We start from the raw sequence: 21,933 nt of genomic DNA on the forward strand, positions 1-21,933 counted from the left end.
TTTTGGGGGGGTGAAAATTCACCCTAACACAAGCCAGCAGTCACTGATTTTGGCTTTGGGGGTGGCGGTTGGACTCATCCAATTTGATATGTAGGATGAAATGAATGGTAATTTGTTTGAACTTGCAAACACCTCGGATGAACAGTGATGCCAACAATGGGAAACTTTAGCCTGACAAGTTGAGTCAGGAAATGAAGGGAGTAATTAGCAGCTGTTTTCTCCAGATTTCAAACAAAAAAATGGCAGTGCCTAAGATGTTTTACAAGTACCCAACCATGCGTACGGACTAATGATATCTGAGCTGCCATGAACAGGACTGTGGACAGTTCCGTTTTGCTGGAAATGGCTAACAACATAGCAAATGGAAATGTGCTTCATAAGAGCTATTTTGATGTCCAGCAACACTTTAAATGTTTCTCCTGTCCTCAGAAGATAAATTGTAGCCTACCCTGACACTAAAGTAAGTCAACCAAATCCTCTAAATGTTGGGTAAAAAAATGTAAAAAATGAATAACCTGTCTAACTAGCTTTCCAATGCTAACTGTATTGTATTGGTGGGCAAGCACACAAGACCTGTGCTGTGGATTGCATAAGACACTTTTTAAAATTATTTATTGTCTTTATATGAAATATTATATTATTATTATTATTATTATTATTATTATTATGCTAACAGGAATAATTTATTCATAGGATTAATTATAATCATTGTTAATTGTTGTTAAGATGGAATTTTGCTTCCAACATTTTGCTTCATCACCTAATCATCTCATGTTTTTGAAATGTAAAATCAGCCTACATAGCAAAGGTTAAACTTATATTGAGAGACCCTCTCTGTGCCACTCAGGACTCAGATGAAATGTCAAGAAATGTCATCTGCAAAAGTCTTTAATGTTTTAGTTTCACTTTTGCTTGCAGAAAACGTACATCCCATAGCTAACCTCATTCAAGTCTAGGGTGTTTGATAATTTAAAGCAAATAATAGTTTACTGGTGACTGACATGAAGTGTCTGTGTGAGATTTTACAGTTAACTTATACATTCTTCTTACTCATGTGTGAGTTTCCTAATCAAGGGAAAGCCCTCCATTAGTTTTTTGTAAATACTCAATATTTTGGCCTCACCACAGCTGTAAACAGCACTGTGAGTAAATATATTCATCAGGCTGGATTAGGTTCTACTTTATACAAAACTCAGGTCAGTACATTATTCCAGCATCAAAATGCATGTAAATTAATACATTAAAACAGTGACTTTTCCTGAGCAGTGTTTTTGAAAAGTTAAGTTAAATTTAAGTCAGCAAAAGTATGTGTATATTCTAATAACAAATAACAAAAAATATTCTGTCTATTCTGTGCATGCAGCTCTGAGAGAAACCACAGGATACAACGGCAGAGCCACTGTGGTCAGGTAAGAAAAACATGGCCCCCAAACTTTGAGAACATAATTGGATCCAGCTTTAGATGGCTATGGACGCCCACCTCTTAATGTGAACACGCTATAGGCTCTGACTAATGCTGAGGGGGTAAAAAGGAGAAAAGAAGTGAACAAATAGGTGTGTTTCATTTGGCATAATAATGCCCCATTATTGATTATCACATCTGGAGCCCATTACAACTTCTTATGATACTGGCAGAAGAGCTGTCAACTTCAACCCGCATCTGCTTTTTAAAGCCTTTGCATGTTTATGGAACAATGGTAAAAACAATGGGTGCACAGTTGTATGTACAGTGTTCATTTCAAACACAATAAGGTAGCATGTTGAAGTAAAATCAGCTATTAACCATGTGGCTAGACTCACCAAAGTATGTCTGTCTCAAAGATAGGAAGTTTTAATTATGCTTTGCAATTTATGGAAACATCCCTTAGATTACAGTAGATTTAAATAAATCGAGTTAGATGTGAGGGCAGAAACACCTAATATATAACAGATTCAACTACACATATGAAATGTATTCCATCTGTCTGGGTAGACTGGAGACTGGGCTAGTTTGCAAAAGTTTCTTTGAAGGACTTTAAATGGAGCACCTGCTGTGCCGACTGACATGAATACTGGGTGAAAACGTCATTCATCTTCCAACTTCCAGCTTATTTCAACTGCTTTTCGGAAAGTTACCCATTCCACAAAGTACTTCAAGACCTCAGAGCCTCGCTGTCTTTGCAACAGATGGTTTATAATCCATTTTCCTATAATCACTTTTCTTTAACTGGTTCCTCCGTTTCCTTAATTTAAATACAGCATCCCAACTGATCATGTGGTACATGAAACAGACTAAAAAGTCGTCACTCTTTTGCCATTTTGGCTCAGCCTACACTGTCTGGACTAAGACAATCAACACAGGAAACTGTCAGGCCAAGCTCTGGTGAGGCAGGCTAGCTGGCTGACATAATGATCTCCTCCCCTGTGTCAATCACCCCTCCAGGACATTAGCAGCCCTCCAGACCCCCAGTGCTAGAGTGCTAAATCTCCCACTAACGAGCCAAGCTGTTACAAGGGTGTCTAGGAGCTCTTCTCGTTGTCACAACAGAGCCAGTGCAGGCTGTGGCAGCCAGCTGCCTGTTAGCAGGTGGGAGAGGGAGACAGTACACTGGAGACAATAGAAAACTCTCAAGTCACTTGCTGAGTAAATTCCTCTCAAAGGTGCCAAGGAGAAATTACTAAAAGGCTATACAATTAGGATTATTGGTGTCTTGCTTTAAACATGCATCATTAATTAAGAAGTGAAAAAGTTCAAATACATAAAATGCTTTCGTTCTTTACTGATGAACTAAATGCCAAAAACTATTTCTATCAAGATTTTAAGAAAACTCTTTTAGGAAATGTGATTCTAGGGTCCGAAAGAACTGTAGTTAAACAAATCTCAAGCAAAATTACCAAAACCTGAAAAATCTGAAAATCACATCAAAACAAAACAAAACAAAACAAAAAATATGCCTAAAACAGTTTAGAAGGCAATGAAAAAATACAATATTTTTCTTCATAAGCAAAAATGTTTAAAAGTTAATAGCTTTTCAAAAAACATAGAGCAAACTACAACCACTGATAAAGCAAAAAGGATCCATGTGCAGCATGGGAGACAAAATGGGGCAATAATGCTACTCTTCCACTAAGAGTTTTTAAAGAGCATACCTGTGCTTCAAGTCTGACCAGCATCAACACTGCGTTGCAGTATATCACATAAGGATTCAAAACATGCTCAACTAACTCATCAGTTGCATGCAGACAGGGAAGATGATGGGTCTCATTAGCGGCTTGAGCAACAACTTTCAGGGCTAATCTCCCTTTTGCTGCTGTCAGACGCAGACGGATGTACAGCGGCACAGCGGGATCTAACAACTGGCACCGTAATCAGAGGTGACACTGAGCCTCTTTATGTTATTGTTAAAATCATTAAAATTGAAATGTATTATTTTGAGCAATTAGCACGAAAAAGCATGTCGGAATCGGGGCATGTGCACAGCTCCTTCGGAGGAGTAGTCTTAGCATTCAGAAGGCGTCTTCATCTACATAACATCACAATCAGATGCTCTCATATATGGCAGATCAACGAATATTACAGTGACTATGTTTACATAAACACAAGAAACCAGATTATTGTGAGAATCCAGGTCAAGGCAGGAAATTGGATAATGTATTTTAATGGGTTGTCTTAGTCCGATTACTCAAAAACCCATTTTACACATGATATATCAGCAGTCAGTTGCCCCTGTTAACCCCCAACATACTCTAGACTGTTACTGCTGCCAACCGCCATGCTGTAACCTGTGGGGAGCCGCTGGAGCACACCGGGCAGTCAGCCGCTGGTGGTGGAGACTTCCCTAAGTTTTCTTGCCCTGCTGCAGACAGAACTGGGTCGGGCAGCTTGACAAATAATTGAAATAGGCTGCGTCGGATGCATTTTTCGTTTCCTTATATTTTCATCAGCGACAGCATGGACATAGTTTGTAAAGAACTGTTCAACAACCATGTAGTCAGTGCAGTTTTTGTTCTCCTGAGCCATGTACAGTGTGTCTGTATGGCTCCTACTGTGTCACTGTCCTTATCCCTCCTCTTTTCCTGCGCATGCGCATAAGTAAAAAGCCAAAATCCGAGTAAAGGTTGGCATGGCCCTGTAATCGGGTTCTTCCAGGTAACCGGGTTCCTATTAATCCCTTAACCTGATTATGGAAAACAGGTTTCACCTTTACATGGCATATCTAAGATCGGATAACTATATACGTATGGAATAACCCGATTATCTGATTATTATGTCGTGTACTGCATAAACTGTTAAACTTAATGTCACAGACAAGCTTTGGTTGCAAACTGTGTGGCTTGTTTGAAAGTGAAGAGGGTGAAAATGATAGGAGGTGATTATGATTAGTCATGCTCTGCATTGCTTTGTGCAGCATTTTCCTATAGGACATTAACTGCTTAATCAGTCCATCGTTATTAAAACTGATGTCACAGATTGTGAAGGATGATAGCCTGCTGCGCAATGTAAAGTAAAAAAAAAAATTCCATTACTCTTTCTCCTGGATATGTAATTTCTCCTTACATATTAATAAACAGCAGCAGTGGGTCACATTGTACATGCATGCTTTTGTGCAGCTTTGACTGGCCTAAACTGAGATATTTTAAGATCAAATCGTTGCATTTATGCTTGTTGTTTGTCATAAGCTTTTTGCTCAATAAAGGAACATCATTTGAGTAACTTATAGATTGTGCATAAGGGAATGAGTAAAATAAATGCAAATACTTCTACACACACAGTATTTGATCCCTAAAAACATAACATTGAGGTAAGCAAGTGAATACTATTTCCCAACCCCATGTGACTGGCTCTTTGTTTTGTCTGCCCCTCAGTGGAATCTGTAAATCAGTAACCAAGTCATGAGGTGAACATTAGTGCTAAGCCGCCTTCAGCACAGCTCCATTCCTATGGGACACTCCAGAGTTTACAAAGGACCGAGCCAAGCAGCTTGTCACAGTTGGATACACCCACACTGACAACAAAAAAAATCTTTGCAAACCTAGAACAAAGCCAGAGATCCCAGCTGAGTGTGTGCGTTCATGTACACGTACAAACATTCAAACACACATACACCAATTATGCAATGTTGTAGGCATAACATTTGAGTCCTTGCTTTGAGACAATCGGAGTATTGGCTGCATCCTGTTGATTCCTCTTTACTGAAAGCGTGATTCACATGAACATTTATTTTTGCTTCAGAATTGGAGCGCTAAACTAAACCAGAGACACAATTTTTGCAGTGGCTTCGGTGTAGCTGTGCTCCTGGAACTTATAATGCTTGTGTCTTTGATCTATTTTAGATTCCCTTCTAGTGGGTAATGTCCACCAGGGAAAATAGGTCTGTTTGTTTCAATTTATGAAATGACTCAACTTGGTTTTCTTGAACTCCCAGTGAAGGTCCCTCCTTCCCTAGAAGTGAGTGTCTTTGTCTGTGCATTCTGTTCTTGTTGTTGTGTTTGGTTTTCCGGGTCCCTCCCACTCCTGGCCTCTCCTCCAATCTTCTGCCCTGTAATTACGCTTCAGGTTCCTCTGTACTTGTATCTGCCATTCATCTACTTCCCTCCTCTTTAGTCTATTATCTGGCAGGTGATTGGCCTGTGCAGTTATGAACCTATGTGTTAAGTGCTGCTGTAGAAATCTAGACAGACATTGCCCATAGGTATTGCCTCTATAGCAAAGTATTTGCTGGCATTTATAGATGGACAGTTGTGTTTAGTGCTTTGAAGCCTCAGGGCGAGGGTGGACTCCTGGACACAGTGTGATCAGTGTTGTAAAACAATGTAGACAGTTTGCACAAGAGTCATTTAAGAGGAATGGCTAATGCACATGAGTGTCAAGCCAGATTTTAAAGCAACTATGTAATGCTTTGATTTGAACATTGCTCATTAGTACAAAACTCGTATTTTGTTTGTCCATGGACTTGCGGAAAGGTAATAATTTTGCCCTTACTAGAATATAAACTCTTGAAGTACAACGCCAAGTTGTTTGGTACTTGGAATACTTAGCCCCATTTCCTCCACCGGCATAATACTTTCTCTACACCACACTAAAGTGCAGCAAAGTTCAATGCACAGGACTCACACTGTGTTTTTGTTAAACCCAAAGAGAGCCAGTGAAATACGAGAGCTGCCTTAGTGGACGGGGTCTATTTGGCGTGCCTTGGCAGCCGTATGTGACATTCACCAATAACGACAGCTGCTGGGAGAGTGAGGTCTCGTCGGTCTCAGGTTGAGACCTGGGCAGCGCGTGTGCAGAGCCCGGCTGTTGAAGAGAGAACAGAAGATATGGAGCAGCCCTGTAAATCAAACGCATACTTGCTGAGCCACATTTTGAGTCCCAGGAATAAGCTGTTATCTCAAGTGTACATTTCCCGTTCTTTGCTCAACAGGCCCATTTGTGTTTTCCTGTATGATGACCAGAACATGGAGCACGCATCCAGAGACTGTAAATTTTGAGGGTGTATAGCAGTCAACTGGGTCATATTGACAAAGACAAATGAGAAAAGCTACTATGAACTCTATTCTCAGATCCGAGAGTTTGAGTTAAATGCTCTTATTATGCATAGACCTCAACTTAACATATGAAAACGTAATGAAATGCTATATGCTGAACACATTTAGTTTTTAACATGAAAGTGTGGATTTTTTACTGCAATAGTGTAAAAAGTGTTTGCATATTGTCACTTCATCCATCTTCATGGAGACCCTCCTATCTCAGTCTCCTATTTGTTTGTTGTGTATTTTACATTAAGGACTATTATGTTATATGAGAAGAACTGTAAAAATATTACAGTGGCTGTATGTATATGCTGACAGGCTGGAGTTAAATATTTTCCAGGTTGCACACTGCAAAGCTGCAGCTCTTGAGTGAAATCTCATCCTTAGCTATCTTACCAGCGTAATTGGGTCAGATGACTAGCATACTACAGCGTTTTAAATCCCTCTTGTAAATATAGACCGGGACTTGCTGCTCTGCAATCCTGACGGCCTCAGACAGTATTTTCACTACACTGCGCTGACTGACTGTCCCAGTGTAAATGCCAATGAAGTTAATTAAATAACAATACAGAAGCTATCAAAGTAATCTATTAAGAGTGAATTGCCAATCTGGCCATCTTTGCACTAAACAATATCAGTTATGCAACACATAGCATGGAATCACCCATGCACATACAACATTTGGCAAATGCTTTTAAATTCAGTAATCACTGACAGTGTCTGTCATGGGTCCAGTTTTTGATGTTGTATCAATAAACAGCCTGAAGCGCCTTACTGACAAAGAACAGCTCACATTTTCCAGAGCTAAATAACTCAAAGTATTGAGGTGATACTATATGGTATATATCTCTAATACAATACAATACAGTAAGATTCAATACAACACAATTCAATATGATACAATAAGATATACCTCATTGTCCCAGTGGGAAATTTGCCTTGGACATCACAGTGTCTGCAGTGTAAAATCACACAAAAACAACAGCAGAAAAACAGCACATTCATCCAGTCATTGCATATGCCCATCTACATGAGAAAAACTGCACACACTGTACAATATGTAACAGTGATCAACGACAAGAAGGACAGCAATTGCATACACATATTTCAGCCTAGTTGGTGTTAAGGAGGAGCTGATTACTCAGGGTGGAGGACATGAGTTGGGTCTGAGATGTTTTTTGGGTCTGTCTAATTATGGTTTGTTGAAAATAGCCTGAAGACTGGTATGTTGACAGACTCCCATGATTTTCATGGCTGTCTGCATGAGTCAGGTGATCAGGGCCTTTGATGGTGCTGTAAGGTTAGCAAACCATGCAGAGATACCATGGCACAGGAGGATCTCTGTTATTGCATGGTAAAATGGAAGCACATCCCGGTTCACACCAACATGGACCTTCCACAACAGTTTGTTACCCATGTGGATGCATGGTGTATGGTCATGGATGACCACTGGGTGAGTCATCCCCAAGACTTGGGGTTAAACACCATCTCCCCTGTTTTTTTTTTTTTTTTTTGTGTGTGTGTTGAGGATGAGATTATGTTTGTCACACCACTGTGCACAGTTCTGGATGGTAGACTTATACACCTGCACATCAGAGTTTGTAATGGCAGTGTCATCAGAAAATGTAGTGATATATTGTTTTTCAGTATTCTGGTGGCAATGCATTCATTCATGTAGAGAGTGAACAGCACAAGTAAGCAAACACCCTGGGGCGCTCCAGTACTGATGGTCATGGGCTCAAACTCTGTTTACTCTGACATACTTGGTGCGGTTGGTGAGGAATGAATGGTACTATTTAATGATGAATGGGTTGGCACTGAGCTGATTCCGTGTGCAAGGTGTTAAATGCAGAACTGAAATCAACAAACAATAGTCTGGCATAGGCCTTGGGATTCTCCAGATGTTTAATGACCATGTGCACGATGCTGCTGGTTGCATCATCGGTGTCTCTGTGGTGTCTGTATGCACACCATAGAGACACTGACGATATTGTCAGCACTATAACACTTGACAGTACTTTTTAAATGCAGAAATTTAAATGATAATGTTTCATGATGTATGACTCACATCATATATATAATATATTGAGTGCTTGACTCACACCATTAGGGAGAGTTTATGAGATTCAGATAGTTTATTGTCATTGTCATCAACAATGAAATTACCGTTGCCACTCAAACATAAAATGGAAACATTAGCATGGTGGATTTTAATCTGAAAAGGTCAGCTCAGTCTTAGAACATGCCTACACCTAGCCCACAATATAAAATGACGTCCTAGTAGCATGTGTTGCTGCTGATCGTCAAGTGCTCGGCAAGCGTTATGAGACAGATGTTCATTCATGCACTGCGTCTTGTGGAGTCTTTCAGTAAACCACCAGCACTTGTGATTTGTGTCACATGGCTCGCACACAAGCAGTGCTTATAATGCACCTCAGATGGTTGCTCATGCCCTCTCTTTCTTTCTGTCTTAACATATGACATTTTCCAAATTACCCTGCCTTAATAACAAAAGGCCCCTGTGTCCACAGTTTTTTTTCTATAAATAAATCCAGTTTTCTTGCTAGCTACTGTAGATTATTGTGGCATTTTCCTCCCAGTGCTTATAACTCACTGCAAAATTGTCACATTGTGCAAAGGAAAACACTACATTCTTCACAGCTCTTAAGAAAAATATATGTACAAATTAAAGGTGAAAGTGAAATCCTCTCATTACAGCAAACATTTAGATGTAGGTAGACCACAAATTTGTCAAAGCTCAAGCCATCCTCGATTATTTAAGAAACTTTTTTTCCCACTCTGAAAAGCAAAACTTTTCTAAAACCTTTTCTTACTTTATTTATCAGTTTGCTCTTGCAAAAAAGAAAAAAAAAAAAAAAAAAACAATAGTGCAGTTTTCATAACATAGTGTTTATTGTGGTCTTTTGTCTCTAGGCCTACATATATAAAGGCATACCTTTGTATGTGATCAGCTATTGTTTAATCTCTACAGAGCCTCCCACTCAATAAAACTCAGAAAGACTAATATATTTTTACTAATATGCCTCAAGCTATGTTCACTCTACCCTTTACAATCTTTTCCCTGTGCATGTCTTAAAGTGGTGATGTTTATATTGGTCCCATTCCCAAAGAAACCCCTGAGGACAACCATTTTCCCCCTCAAGTTGCTCTGTCATTTCTTAAATTAGATGGGTCGCAAGGTTTGGCTGATTCCTATCTTTGGTGAGCTAGTAATTGTCTCTACCTCCTTGACATTTCACAGTTTTCTCATGTGTCTACATCCACATGTGATGTGGGAGAAAAAGAAAGTTTGGAAATGCGTACCTAATTAATGTTTACTGCAACTTTTTGTGTAGGCAGGGGGTCTCCTTTTCCTGTTGTCAAGACTGAGAGTTAAGTAATTTAGAATGTTATGTTCTTACTCCAACATCAAAGAGTGAATCCAGTCAAAAAGGTTTATTGATATAAAGCATGTGCTGTCCCTGATTAATGGTTAATCCCTCTGCCTCACATTTGGCAATATACAGCAGAATGAGATCAGCATAGCTTCTGTTTTATATTATGATGTGGGTCTGTACTTGCCAACCTTGAGGGTCCAAAAGCAGGGAGAGTTTCAGACCTAAAAGTGGGTCTGGGGGTCATCTTTGAGAAATGTTCAGCATTCAGAGTCATTATGTCCTGCATTCCAGTGGATTTATATGTATAAAACAATCAAAATATCAACATGCTTTAAATACATTTACATTTATTAACAGTTTGCATTTTAATTTAAACATGTCTCTTACAGATAAATTTAATGCCTAACCATGCTGCTATTTTTGTCACAGATAAATGTGCAGTGCTTAGTGGTCTGAAGCACTATGCTTAAAGGAACATAGGAACATGCAGACTCATTTCTATTTCTTCTATCTCTCATGTCTTACACATTCGACTAACCATAACTGAATTGATAATGTCACCACTGGCGCTATGTTTCTAGTGTAAAATATTTTGTTGTCATATGTAAAAAGCAGTGATACTTGACAGCCTGGATTTTTTGTGACTGTAAGAATATAAGAAATGAGCAGATTTTGAAACTTGTTCAATATATGGTAGGAAAATAGGATAAATAACACTACAGAAAATCACAGGAAACGTCTCAAAGGAATATTGGAATGGTTGGTATGTAAGGCCATCCTATTATATTAGTCAGTTTAAGGATTGGCACTATCTAAATGTGAGGGTTATTATCAACAATTCAGCATGTAGTTTGAAGTGTCAACTGATGTATTGAGTCAGTGATGGGATTCATAATTGTTAAGTTGGTATTTATAACAGCATTAGGCACTAGTGAGGCAAGCTGCCATAAAAGCAGTACCCTGAGACCCGCTGGGTCTTCTCTGGTGTCAGGTGAAACACTGCAGTTTCCTGTTGATGACTGCGCTGTGGCCTAATAACTAGATTATGACATAATAATGGCTCTATCACATGACAGCCTAGAGCAACACATCACTGATTTTCTTCGCTCTTCTTTCCCCTTTTTCTCCCTTGTTGGCTGAGCAAATGAAGTGCAACACTACAGGCAGATCCAACTTGTTTAGGAATTTGGTGCTGATGACCAGGTGCCCCTCTCCCTGCATTAAATAGGTTATGAAGATATCCTTACAATTTGAAATAATGCAGCCTATCACTTACTCATGTTATCTAACAATCCTGTATTCACACACATTCTACAGGCCTTGGGTGGACTTGAATGTCTTAATAGAAATATAAATGCATGTGAATGCTAGTGTAAATCTTTTTTCCTTTGAATATGAGGACTAAATTAATAGATTACCTCAGACGACAGAGGATATACACTTCTGTTTGTAATTTCATCCCAAGAGAGCCCCCTCCCCCTCCAACAGAAGAAGGGAGCTGTACAATCCACATTGTTCTTTATGTCTAATGCAAGACAGATGTGGCCGAGTAGTGAAGATTCCCACTGAAGTCTTTGTGCTCCCACATCACTTTGTCTCATTACCTTCCATTATTGTGCTTTGACATCTATTCAGCACTGTTTAATCATCTTAATTTGTTCTCCATTAATGGACAACTGTCCAAGTAGGTAGAAATGTACAAATGCACAGCAGTGCCAGTTTGGGTAATCTTTTGGAAATGTGGATTGCATATGCAAGGGTTGGTCATCAGACAAGTATAATATTTAATCAGTTTTGTGTACCTGTACAACTTGATGTCAGTGAAACTGGAAAGGCCAGTAAATACCAGAGCATAGCACATTGCAGGAATACTGGTTCCACTTGTTAATAAAATGTTTTTCAAAAATAAGCCAGTTTAGTGAGCCTACAAATGTCCTTAAGGGGAAAACCACTCAATTTTCAAATCAATTTATCTTTTTGACATAGGGAGCCAAATCTATAAAGCTGACCTGGTCAGTGATTAGATCTGATTAGCCAAACAAGAGAAGACAGATTAATGATCGCTGATAGATGGATAAGTGATTGTTGCAGTTCTTTGAATTTATGTCAGTGGGCAGAGATTGCAATGGGGGATGTACATCCTGCCTATCAGAATAAACACGGATGATATAATGACAACTACAGCAACAACTTTGTTCACCACATGGTTACTTGGCAAGCTGAAAGACTAAGATGATTCAGCTGGAAAGTTAAGTTGAAACTAGCTTGTCCATTAGAGGAATCAGTTTGCAAAACGCAAGACTGAAATGATGCAAGCAGAGGCTCAAGACACGGCAGGAAGGAAGAGTCAAAATGAGCCCTGGATGATCATACCAAACAAAATACTCAAGTATAAAGAGGTGGTGAAGCCAAGACAAGATGTAGCTCCAGTAGCAGGGAAGCTGAGCAGTAAGGGAGATAGATTTAACCGGAACCAAAACTGACACCAAGTGCTCATAGTCACAAACAATTTCATTGACAACACCAGTCCAAAACTGCTTGGTGCTGTTGTTCAGAGTCCAGTGGAGTCATTGTGTCATGGTAGGATGCAGCCGACATGGACTTTGCCCATACAGAGATTTGAGTTCATTTATTAAGGAACCATGGAATTGCGGACAGACTGTTCATCAGGCCATCAAGATAGCCTGAGAAAGAGCCAAAGGCAGTAGCCCAGCAGCTACTGAATTCAGTTTGTACATTTCATCAGACCTACACCATAAGGTCTAGTTTTTTTTTTTTTTTCCTGTTTCCTTTTGCACTGTGGGCTTTCAGGGGCCAGGTTGAAATGTACTTTATGTACTTAAAATGAGTCCAGATTATGCAGCTCAAACTTTGGGAGCAAAGTTGATTTTGAAGTTGCTGTTGACATAATTTGGTGTTGATGTGGATGAAGTAGATACTGGTATTCAAGCAACTGGCAAAAGAAATGTAATCATAACTGTAATACAGCTGGTATTGAGAATTTTGCTTGTTGTGGTATTTTAAGATTTGCTCTGTTGTTAAAAGTCTGATTAGTACAAAATGCAAGGATAACGAAGTGCATCATGTCTATGGTGAATGTGAGAGGTGACAATAGCTTAGTTTTGTAAGAAGTACCTCATGACACTGATCTGAGCAATAACCTGTCTGACAGCTTTTGTTCTCGGTTGCAAACGTTTCCTCTCTGAATTTCTCAAACAACTTGTTCAGCAGGTATTCTGGGTCATCTGCAAACACAACACTCACACAGTGAAATTTCAAATCACTATACTGCCATGTACACCCATTGAACTTTGTCTACTCATATCAGTCTTGTCTGTTGAGCATTTTAGATGTATTTATATTGATATATCCTACAGTTCAACGCATGTTGACCTGCACAATACTACCTATGTTATCTTTAATTGGAGCACAGAGTTAATTTAATGATTTGACTCGAACAGGCCAAACAACTGCTGTCAGCACAGGTCTTTGTCAAAAGTTAAGTCTATTTATGGTGAGCCTTGCCTGTAAATACAAAAACTAAGTCAGCAGAACATGCCTATTCCTCAGAGCTCTTTCCATTTATGTCAGTGCAGATTCATTGTTTCCCAGAAGAGGTCAATCCCAGTAATGGCAAAATAGTAGATCATTACCCTATGCAAGTCTTATATTTCCCTTATTGACTGTAGAGGAACACTGTACCATGTGTAAGCAAACCCTGCAAAGCTCATACAGAGAGTCTAAACGTATCTCTGTGCCTTCAAGCTACATCACATGGAGGTTCTAATTAAAAAGTGGGCTCTTGAGTGCACAAAACACACAGAAACCCAATAACCTGCCCCCAGCCCCTCACAATACTGCACTTTTCCTTCCTATCTGCCTGTCTTTTTCCTACCAACCCTTTGTCTATGCAACAGTCAATATATCTGACTAACTTGATGAACTGCGCAGTGCAAAGTTAATTTCTTTCAGAGTGCATGGTAGCCATGGCGACCATCTTATTAGCGCTCCAAAGCCCATCTGGTCTAAACATTACCCCAGCACGGCTGACTGGAGAATAGCCTGCTTTGCCGTGGTGTGCACATGTGCTTTATGCATTGATCCTGGCAGTAAATCAATAGTGCCACATATTCAGAAACCTACATTTGCACTTGCACATATCAACACCTTTGCAATTGTATTTTGGAAGCATTGTAAGCTGTAAAACCTTAAGTAGCACATTTCCATCCCACTTATTACTGAAGTAGGGTTGTTTTATTTAGATTGTACAGTCACTATGCTATCTCTGTATTCTGTCATGTCATGTCCCTTTAAATGTGCCTTTTAGATAGAGCCTTAGCAAGAAGGAAGTTTTTTTTTTCACCTCTTCTTCCTCAAGACACTTCTTCCCATGAAGACAATCTGGCATGAGAAGGAAAATGCACATACACAGCTAATGGATGAGCCAGCTAAACCATGCCCATGTTTCTTCAATTCAATGTTAGCCTGCAGGTCTTGGCATGTGCTTAGCTCACAGGCACATTTATTTAGCAAATATTTCCTTTCTGTTTGCATGATCCAGATCCAAACCAGCATCCAATTAAACAGGAAGCGGAGGTGAACAGTAAACAGAGCAAAGGGAAACATTATTGTAAGAGGGGAAATTAAAACATGGCACACACACACACACACACACAAGCATGGCAGCGGAGGAATTCTAAACGGACTCAATACCAGGGCAGATCGCAGTGACATGGAAAACTAAGCTAACTCAAGGAGCCAGAAAAGGATAGTGGCTTGTCAAGATCAAAAGGAAGGAAAGTTTGCACATCGAGTCTCCTTTCCTCTTACATTCTGTTAATGTAAAATCAAAGATGCACTGGAGTGCCCAGGCTAACAGTGAATGAGAAATATTGGCAGGGTGCTCTTTTGTCATCTGGACAGAGAATGTAGTGATATTCTTTCCCTCATTGGTTTCCAAGCAGCCTAACCTAAGCCACTGTTGCTAAGCTCCCTTTTTCCCTCCACCCGGTGGGGAGCACGTGACTCTCATTGAATAGAGATCAGAAATCCTTCTGAGTGAAGCATATTTTCTGTGATTCATTGCTTCCACAGAAGGGCATCTAGACCCCTCACTGCATCTCACACAACTCAGCAATTCATCAGCAATGCGTCCATTTTTCTATAATGATGACCATTTTTCAAGCGCAGTCTGAATATTGTTGCAGTGACCACTTTGACAAATTTTGTTATTCAAATATGGCAGAGCTGCGTGAATCATCAGTCATGTTCCACTGTGTAGCAGATTTATGCTTTCCTGTACAAAGACTGTTATTCTCTCTTCTGTGAAAAACTGCCAAATCTGTAGGTCTGTCATTGGGGTATAAGGTTTGATTGCAGGTCTCACTAAAGCTGAATCATGTCAGAACACGGCATATCATTTCGTCCAGGAGTCTCTTTCCATTTGGAGCCGGTGGTAAAAATCAAACTTCCCCAATGGAAATACATTCATGGGTGCAAAACAAATGGATTGTCATTAAAGGGGCACAACTTGGAAAGACACAGCTGCTGCACCAGTGCATTCCACAGAGGAAACTTAATATTGAGCCTGAGCCACTTGAAGCCTTCAGAAGTAGTTAGTGATGTCATTCAAGTCCTTTGGTAGGGTTACGCTTCTAAATGACATTCAGGGCCAGCTGTCTTTCTTTGTGCTCCTTGTGTAGACAACGGGGGGCCATAGGGCCTAACCTTTTCAGTGACAGCTCCTAGGAGCAAACCAAGTATATCTGACAGCCATTTCAGAGCAGGGCAAACAGCCATCAGAAGCAGTTGTTTAGATCGCTGTGGTCCTCTTTGAGACTCAGCTATCATGAGGGAGCTTTGCAGATCATGTGACAGAGGCATTAGTTAAATGGAAATTCCTTTTTGGCTTTGACCTAAATTATCCTAGTTTTATGTTGATCAAAAGATGCACTGTGACAAGAAAGGCTATCACCCCCCTTTGATTTTCCAATGTGCCTCTCTTTCTAGGATTAGATCTCTGAAGAAGTTCCCTTGTGTCCACAGACTCGGTTTAACAGGAAATGACTGACCTCTTTACATTTTTGGCAGAGTTTGACTTTGGGTGTGGTAAGACCCCAGCTTGGTCACTTTTCAGTTTTGCAAGACATCTTGATGCCCTGTATGTATGTGTGTGTGTGTGTGTGTGTGTGTGTGTTTGCAAGTATACTATACCCCTGCACACACTGTCACACCTATATGTTACAAGCTACATCTTGGCATGCTGCAGGGTCACAAACAGGGAAAGAGGTATCTTCCACCCACCATCATGCCAATACTAACATTTGTGTCTGCATACTTCAGTGTTATAGACTGCTAAATAACTCTGTGCCTTTCACTCTCTTTTACAATTTTTATCTGTGGCAAAAAGAAAAGGTGTACTAAGTTTACTTGTCAAAGTTAGTTTTCTCAACAAACACACCTTAGCTCAGACATCTCCCACATGTTGCAAATTATATTTACCCATGAATTATCACTTCCTCAGACAAAGTTCACCACATCAAAACAGCATGATGCCAGCCAACGTGAAGGAATTTCTAATGGAAAATGTCCTTGTGCACCGAACAAAGCCCTCAGTGGCGTTTGTACACGCGCCAGTTGGTCGAGTTTGTGTGCTGACACACTTTTTATGTCACAGCTAAATTTAAAAGGAGTTGATGAGATCAGCTGACTCAGCTCTGTGATGATGTGCGTCCTTTCATTCCATAAACGCTGATCTGATCTTTGAACTGAATGCCACGGCATGTTACGTTAAAACCGAAACTGTAATGCCAGTGGACTCTCCGGATTTGGCAGAACTGAGGTCTTCATTTGCCCATGAGGCCGTGCATTAACCAAGTAGCGGTAACCAAGGAAGCCGCTTGCCTTCAGCATTGCTACGCTCTGGGGTACAGACGCTACCTTGGCTTTACCTCTTTATTGCTTTCTGACGCTTTAGTTCTGGTGGCACAACCCACGACGGCAACATTCAGACAGATAGGCTACGCATTGGAGGGACGGCCTGGCGAAAGGCGGGAAGAGATGCTATTCGCTTTGGGCTGGTTACGTAATATCTCACTTGCCTCTCTCTCTGCGGAATGCCAGGATAGTGTTTGTAAACAGAGCGGCCATGTGCGTGTGCTCACGTGGAGAAAGCTTTTGAGTCTCTGCCCTCGCCGGCTCACCCCTGAGGTAAACCCTGACATCGATACATGCTCACAGGGCCAGCAACACTCCCTCCGGCCCAGTGCCACTCAAACAGCCTTATCACTCGCAACCCATAATTACACCTCAGCCCAGCTAACGAGGCAGGACCTCTTCGAAAAGGAACCCGAGCACGATAAAGCTGGGATTCACCATGCATCTAGTCTTGTAATTATTGATAATAGACATGTTTTTTTAGGCAGGCTCATTAATAGGACATTATTATTACACAGTTTCAGCAAATGCAGACAAACAGAGCCTTTCCACACCTAGGCCGTACTTATATCACATTCTCGCTAACACGGCAGAGAGAAAAATGCCTGTTTGGATTTGGCGCTTACTCTGGATTTTAGTGGTAATTATGGATAATAAATCTATTTTTGTGATTCAGACATCATTATTACATTTCAGACAGGATAAGCACATAACCTCATTGAAACTGCAGTGTTTCCCAACATTTCTAGAGCCAGTCATATAACATGACAATGTTCAGTGAGCCACATTGTGTGGATGTAAAAATTAATCAAAGCTTGGGTAATCTGTAAGAAAAATGGTAAACGGCATAGCAAGATTGTGCTTAATAATACAAAATACAATAAAACACAAATAGTGTGTAAGATTGTTTATCTAAAACCATCAGGAATGAGGGAAATAAAAGCCTGAAATGTAAGATGACTGAGGCCAAAGTTCATTCAAAATATTAAATGGATGCTCTGTGCAATGCTTTAACTAAATGTGTCAACAAGATAATGCCACAATTTTACTAAGTCGATGTTCAGTTCAGCGCAAATGTCTGAAAATCAGAGTCTACTTTATGGCACTACATTCCAGTGCATTAATATGTGATGGTGGTGTGCTGCTTCACTCTCTATGGAAAAACAACCCCAATAGCAGACAAGAGAGAAATCAATATTGCAGCGATCAATACGACACTCAGTATCTCGCCATTTTGTCTCAGGAAACTAGTCAAGCCAAGGCCAGCCAGCAAAGCAAAGGTAGTACAATCTAAAATGTCCAACCCTGCCACTGGACCTGTTCCACTGTGTCATTTCTGCAACAGCCCCAGGGTGGAAATATGATGCGTGGGCTGGACAGAGAGGGTCAGAGGTTAGGGCTTGGGTATTGTAACTGGACAGCATTGTTGTGGAATACTATGGCAACTGGACATTCTTCTCGAAGGTGGTATTGTCTTTACCCTGGAAGTGACATAAAGGGGACTTACGGCCATGACGAAGGAGCAATCCAACCACACTGCTTTATCTGTGTGTATGTGGATGGATGAGAGCAGCTATGTCCATGTGATTGATCTATCTAGCCCTTCCCCCACTCAGCTCCCTGAAGACCTATTGAAGGTCTGGTGTCTTTTCAGTGCTGATGTAACAGCAGTCATGCAAGGGCTCATGAAAACACCTCCAGTAGGACCGTGTGTTGTTAGGTTTATATTTTAATGTGGCAGGATTCGCAGTTTGAAATCAATACAACTGAATGCAACACAAACTAGACCATACCTTCACAAGTATTAACTTTGCTTACTTAGCAGCACTACATGGTTTTGCAATGAATGGTTATTTCTCAGGTTAAAATAAACAATCAGACCGGTATTTGAATTTTTGTCCTGACCTGATCTTTCGTAAAAGACATAGTTATCAAATGGACACCCCCTCTCCATCCTAAAAAAAAAAAAAAAAAAAAAAAAAAAAAATACAACAAAACGCCTGGGTCACCTGATCTCAAGCAGTCAAAACACACTTTATATGAAGACTATGGAACACACCCCTGCTTACGCACTTGTGTTGACACTACACAGTCACTGGCCATGCTTGCCGTATCAAAACAGAGTCATGCCATCGCCTCAGTGGAACACACACACCGCCATTGTTGTGTCCAAAACTCTTGACAGCTCGCTGGGACTAAAAACAAGACCCATTGCCAGTACAAGCACCGAATATTTTAGAGTTGAGAGTGCTATGTGGAGGCTACATGTGTTGCACAAACATCAACCACAAAAACGCAGCATGTACACGCAAACTTTTAAAAGAAATGCTAAGAGAGAAATGTGGAAGATTGGCTAATAGAGACTTGAGTTCCCCTCTGTCCTCATGCAGGGATTAGGCTTGGTGGTTGTCCCCCTGTCATTTGACAAGAGCTGTCTTCTTTTGCCTCACTACTCAAGCAGCTTCAACAGGACAAGGCCTTAACTGGTAGTTTTACGTCTTAGGGCTAATTTAAGTGAAATACTGAATTCCTACATTGTTCAAGCATTAGCATTATGCAAATAGTCTGTGCTGTTTCTTTTACAACCCCCAGTTAAGAGTCACCTATTATGCTTCCCTTTGCATGCATGCCTTATTTTGAAATTTCACCCTAGGCCAAACTGTGGCTGTTGAAGGGTAACATTACAACTGCTGTTAGTGGAATACACAAGTCAAATACACAAAGCTTTGGCAAATCTGATGGATTCTAATGGGCCATTCTAATGTTAATTTTAATGTAGAATTTAGCGAATTCAGTTTAGATAATAAGGAAAAAAAACATCCAATTCCCTATTTGTTGATTCAAGTGCAAGTGAGACCCAGTTGGGGAGATAAAAACAAATCTGCTAAAACCACTGTTAATTGAGATGTTGTGTTCCAGGATTTTTCTATTGCTGAAAAATAAGCCTGCCAGTACAAACCTCTAATCACTTAGAGAATGTCACTGATCTATCTCACAACTGTCACTTGATTATTCTCTTGTTATTCAACCAATTTCACTATCATTGCAGGCATTAGGTCACCAGGCTCTTGTTCCAATAACAGTGAATACGGAACAACACACATTACATACAATCACAGGACGATACAAATGTGTAGCCTACTTTTTCAAGGTTCAGGGATAATATGTCTTTCTTTCACACAGACAAACACACACACCCACACACACACATCCATACACACTCACAATTCCCTTTGTATTGTTAATAACCTATTTGTCAATAGTTCTGTTCCAAACAGAATTCAATATTATTGGAGATATACCGCAACCTGGCTACTGTGAGCTTTATTGTCATGCTACTAATGGTTTAAAACAGCTTATCAACTTCTTGCATAAATAGGATATTTGTTGGTGCTTTCTGGTAATAATCCCTTGTTTAAAAAAAAAAAACTTGCTTCAGAATTGCCATTCTTGTTCCCCCTGCTAATGGTGCGGTGGGATTGAGTTTCATTTCCTTCAGAGCTTTCTGACCTTGTCTACCTTCACTACACTGTCACCACAGTTCTGTTCTCTTTTGCCTCTCCTTGGGACTGTGCTTGCCTTTGTGTCTGCTTGTCATTCAGCAGTGAATGCAATGAAAGCTGATTCACTGAGATGCACAAAGCCAGAAGCTATCCCTGTTCCACTGCTATTCACTATGCACTTACTGCTGCACAGGTCCAGGTAGACTTTTACTCTTCTGCTTACAGCCTCCCTATTCAACAGCATATAAAAACGCATACACAGCCGTGGAGCTCAAAATAAGATGATATGGAAGGTATAACTGCTTGCATCATAGCTGCCTGCATCATAAATGTATCTCCTGAAAAATAAAAACAGTCCCTAATTGCTTTTAATTACAGATGAATGTTAAAATATGTGTTTCCAATCTCAAAACAAGCACACATAGCCTTAATTCACATTTAAAGACACATTTAATACTAACTGGACAGTGAAACATGCAATGGTGAGATGTTAAGAAAAAAATGAGAGCATTACATGCATTTGTGATAATGCTTCAAGAAAAAGTCCTGAACCGGCAGAGTAAGGATACCATTTTCTACCGAAGATGCCTTCAAAAGCAACACGAGTGTTAACTGAATGCCGAACTCCTAGAAAACCTAAACGATATCTCTCAGCTTCAGCTGGCAAAAAAAAAAGAAAGAAAATCGTCAGCCATGTTGGAGTAGCTTTATCTAATATCCCCTCCTTATTATGTTGGCTCTTGCTTTTACGGTGGGGGACATTTTCAATGCCTTGCCTGATACAAAACCACCAAAAATACACCCAAGGTTAAAGAGGAAAGGGGCAAGCAGAGTATAAAACCACAAAGAAAATTCTCACCTCTTTTTATGTCCCTCCACTTTGTAGAAATTCCAACCAACCGTCTGGATCTCCTCTTTAACAAATCCTAAAGGGCAGCCATCTTGCCTCCTTCTGTTCTTCTATGAAACAGACTATCCTCCACATCAATATTCATGGAAACCAGTCTGACGTCGGCTCTCATCATCAGGAGAAGCCCGGGTGTCGCTGTTGGCCAGCCTGAGAAGTGCACACATATGTGACTCTGGTGTAAGGCAGCAGAGGCACGCAGAATGGACAAGATGTGTGTGCGGGTCAGGGGGACGAGCCTTGCTTTGCTGGCAAACTCAAATAATCACAAAATCACTTTCCTGCTGAGTCCTTCCCACACAAAGGGCCAGGTTTTCTCCCCCCACCCCCCTTCCCTCTTTTTTTTTTTCTTCTTCCCTCAGCCGCACACAATAGTGCACACTATTATGGCTGCCCTGAAGCACTGGAGTGGATTCAGTGAGCAGGACAGGACTCCACCCCGGTGCACTTTTAAGCTGATATTGCACTGGGCTTAACTGTCTGACTGGGGAAGAGGAGAGGACGCTCTCTCCACCCCCCCTCTATTTTCAGACAGGAAGGCAAGTGACTGAGGGGTTTTTTTCCCTCGCTTTTCTCTCTCTGTGTGTCTTGACTTCCTGGTTCTTTCATTTTCTCTGAAGCTGTCATAGGTTACAGGAGTTCCCCTTTGGCATAGCAGTATTCACTACTCGAGAATTAC

At 40.5% G+C, this 21,933-nt stretch overlaps 1 protein-coding gene across 2 annotated transcripts in view; it reads right to left on the reverse strand.

Annotated features, from left to right (window-relative positions):
* The window catches only part of tet2 (tet methylcytosine dioxygenase 2), a 34,058-nt gene extending 12,508 nt beyond the window's left edge, over nt 1-21,550 (reverse strand). The window contains exon 1 of one of the 2 annotated variants that reach the window (XM_030060204.1): nt 21,207-21,550. The gene's annotated coding sequence lies outside the window, so the exon portion shown is untranslated. Of the gene's footprint in view, nt 1-3,129; nt 3,239-21,206 lie in introns of those variants that run through there. The other variant, XM_030060214.1, reaches the window with a different exon arrangement.
* Nucleotides 21,551-21,933: the final 383 nt, after the last annotated feature.

Source organism: Myripristis murdjan, chromosome 1 (assembly GCF_902150065.1).
Source record: "Myripristis murdjan chromosome 1, fMyrMur1.1, whole genome shotgun sequence".
NCBI lineage: Eukaryota > Metazoa > Chordata > Actinopteri > Holocentriformes > Holocentridae > Myripristis > Myripristis murdjan.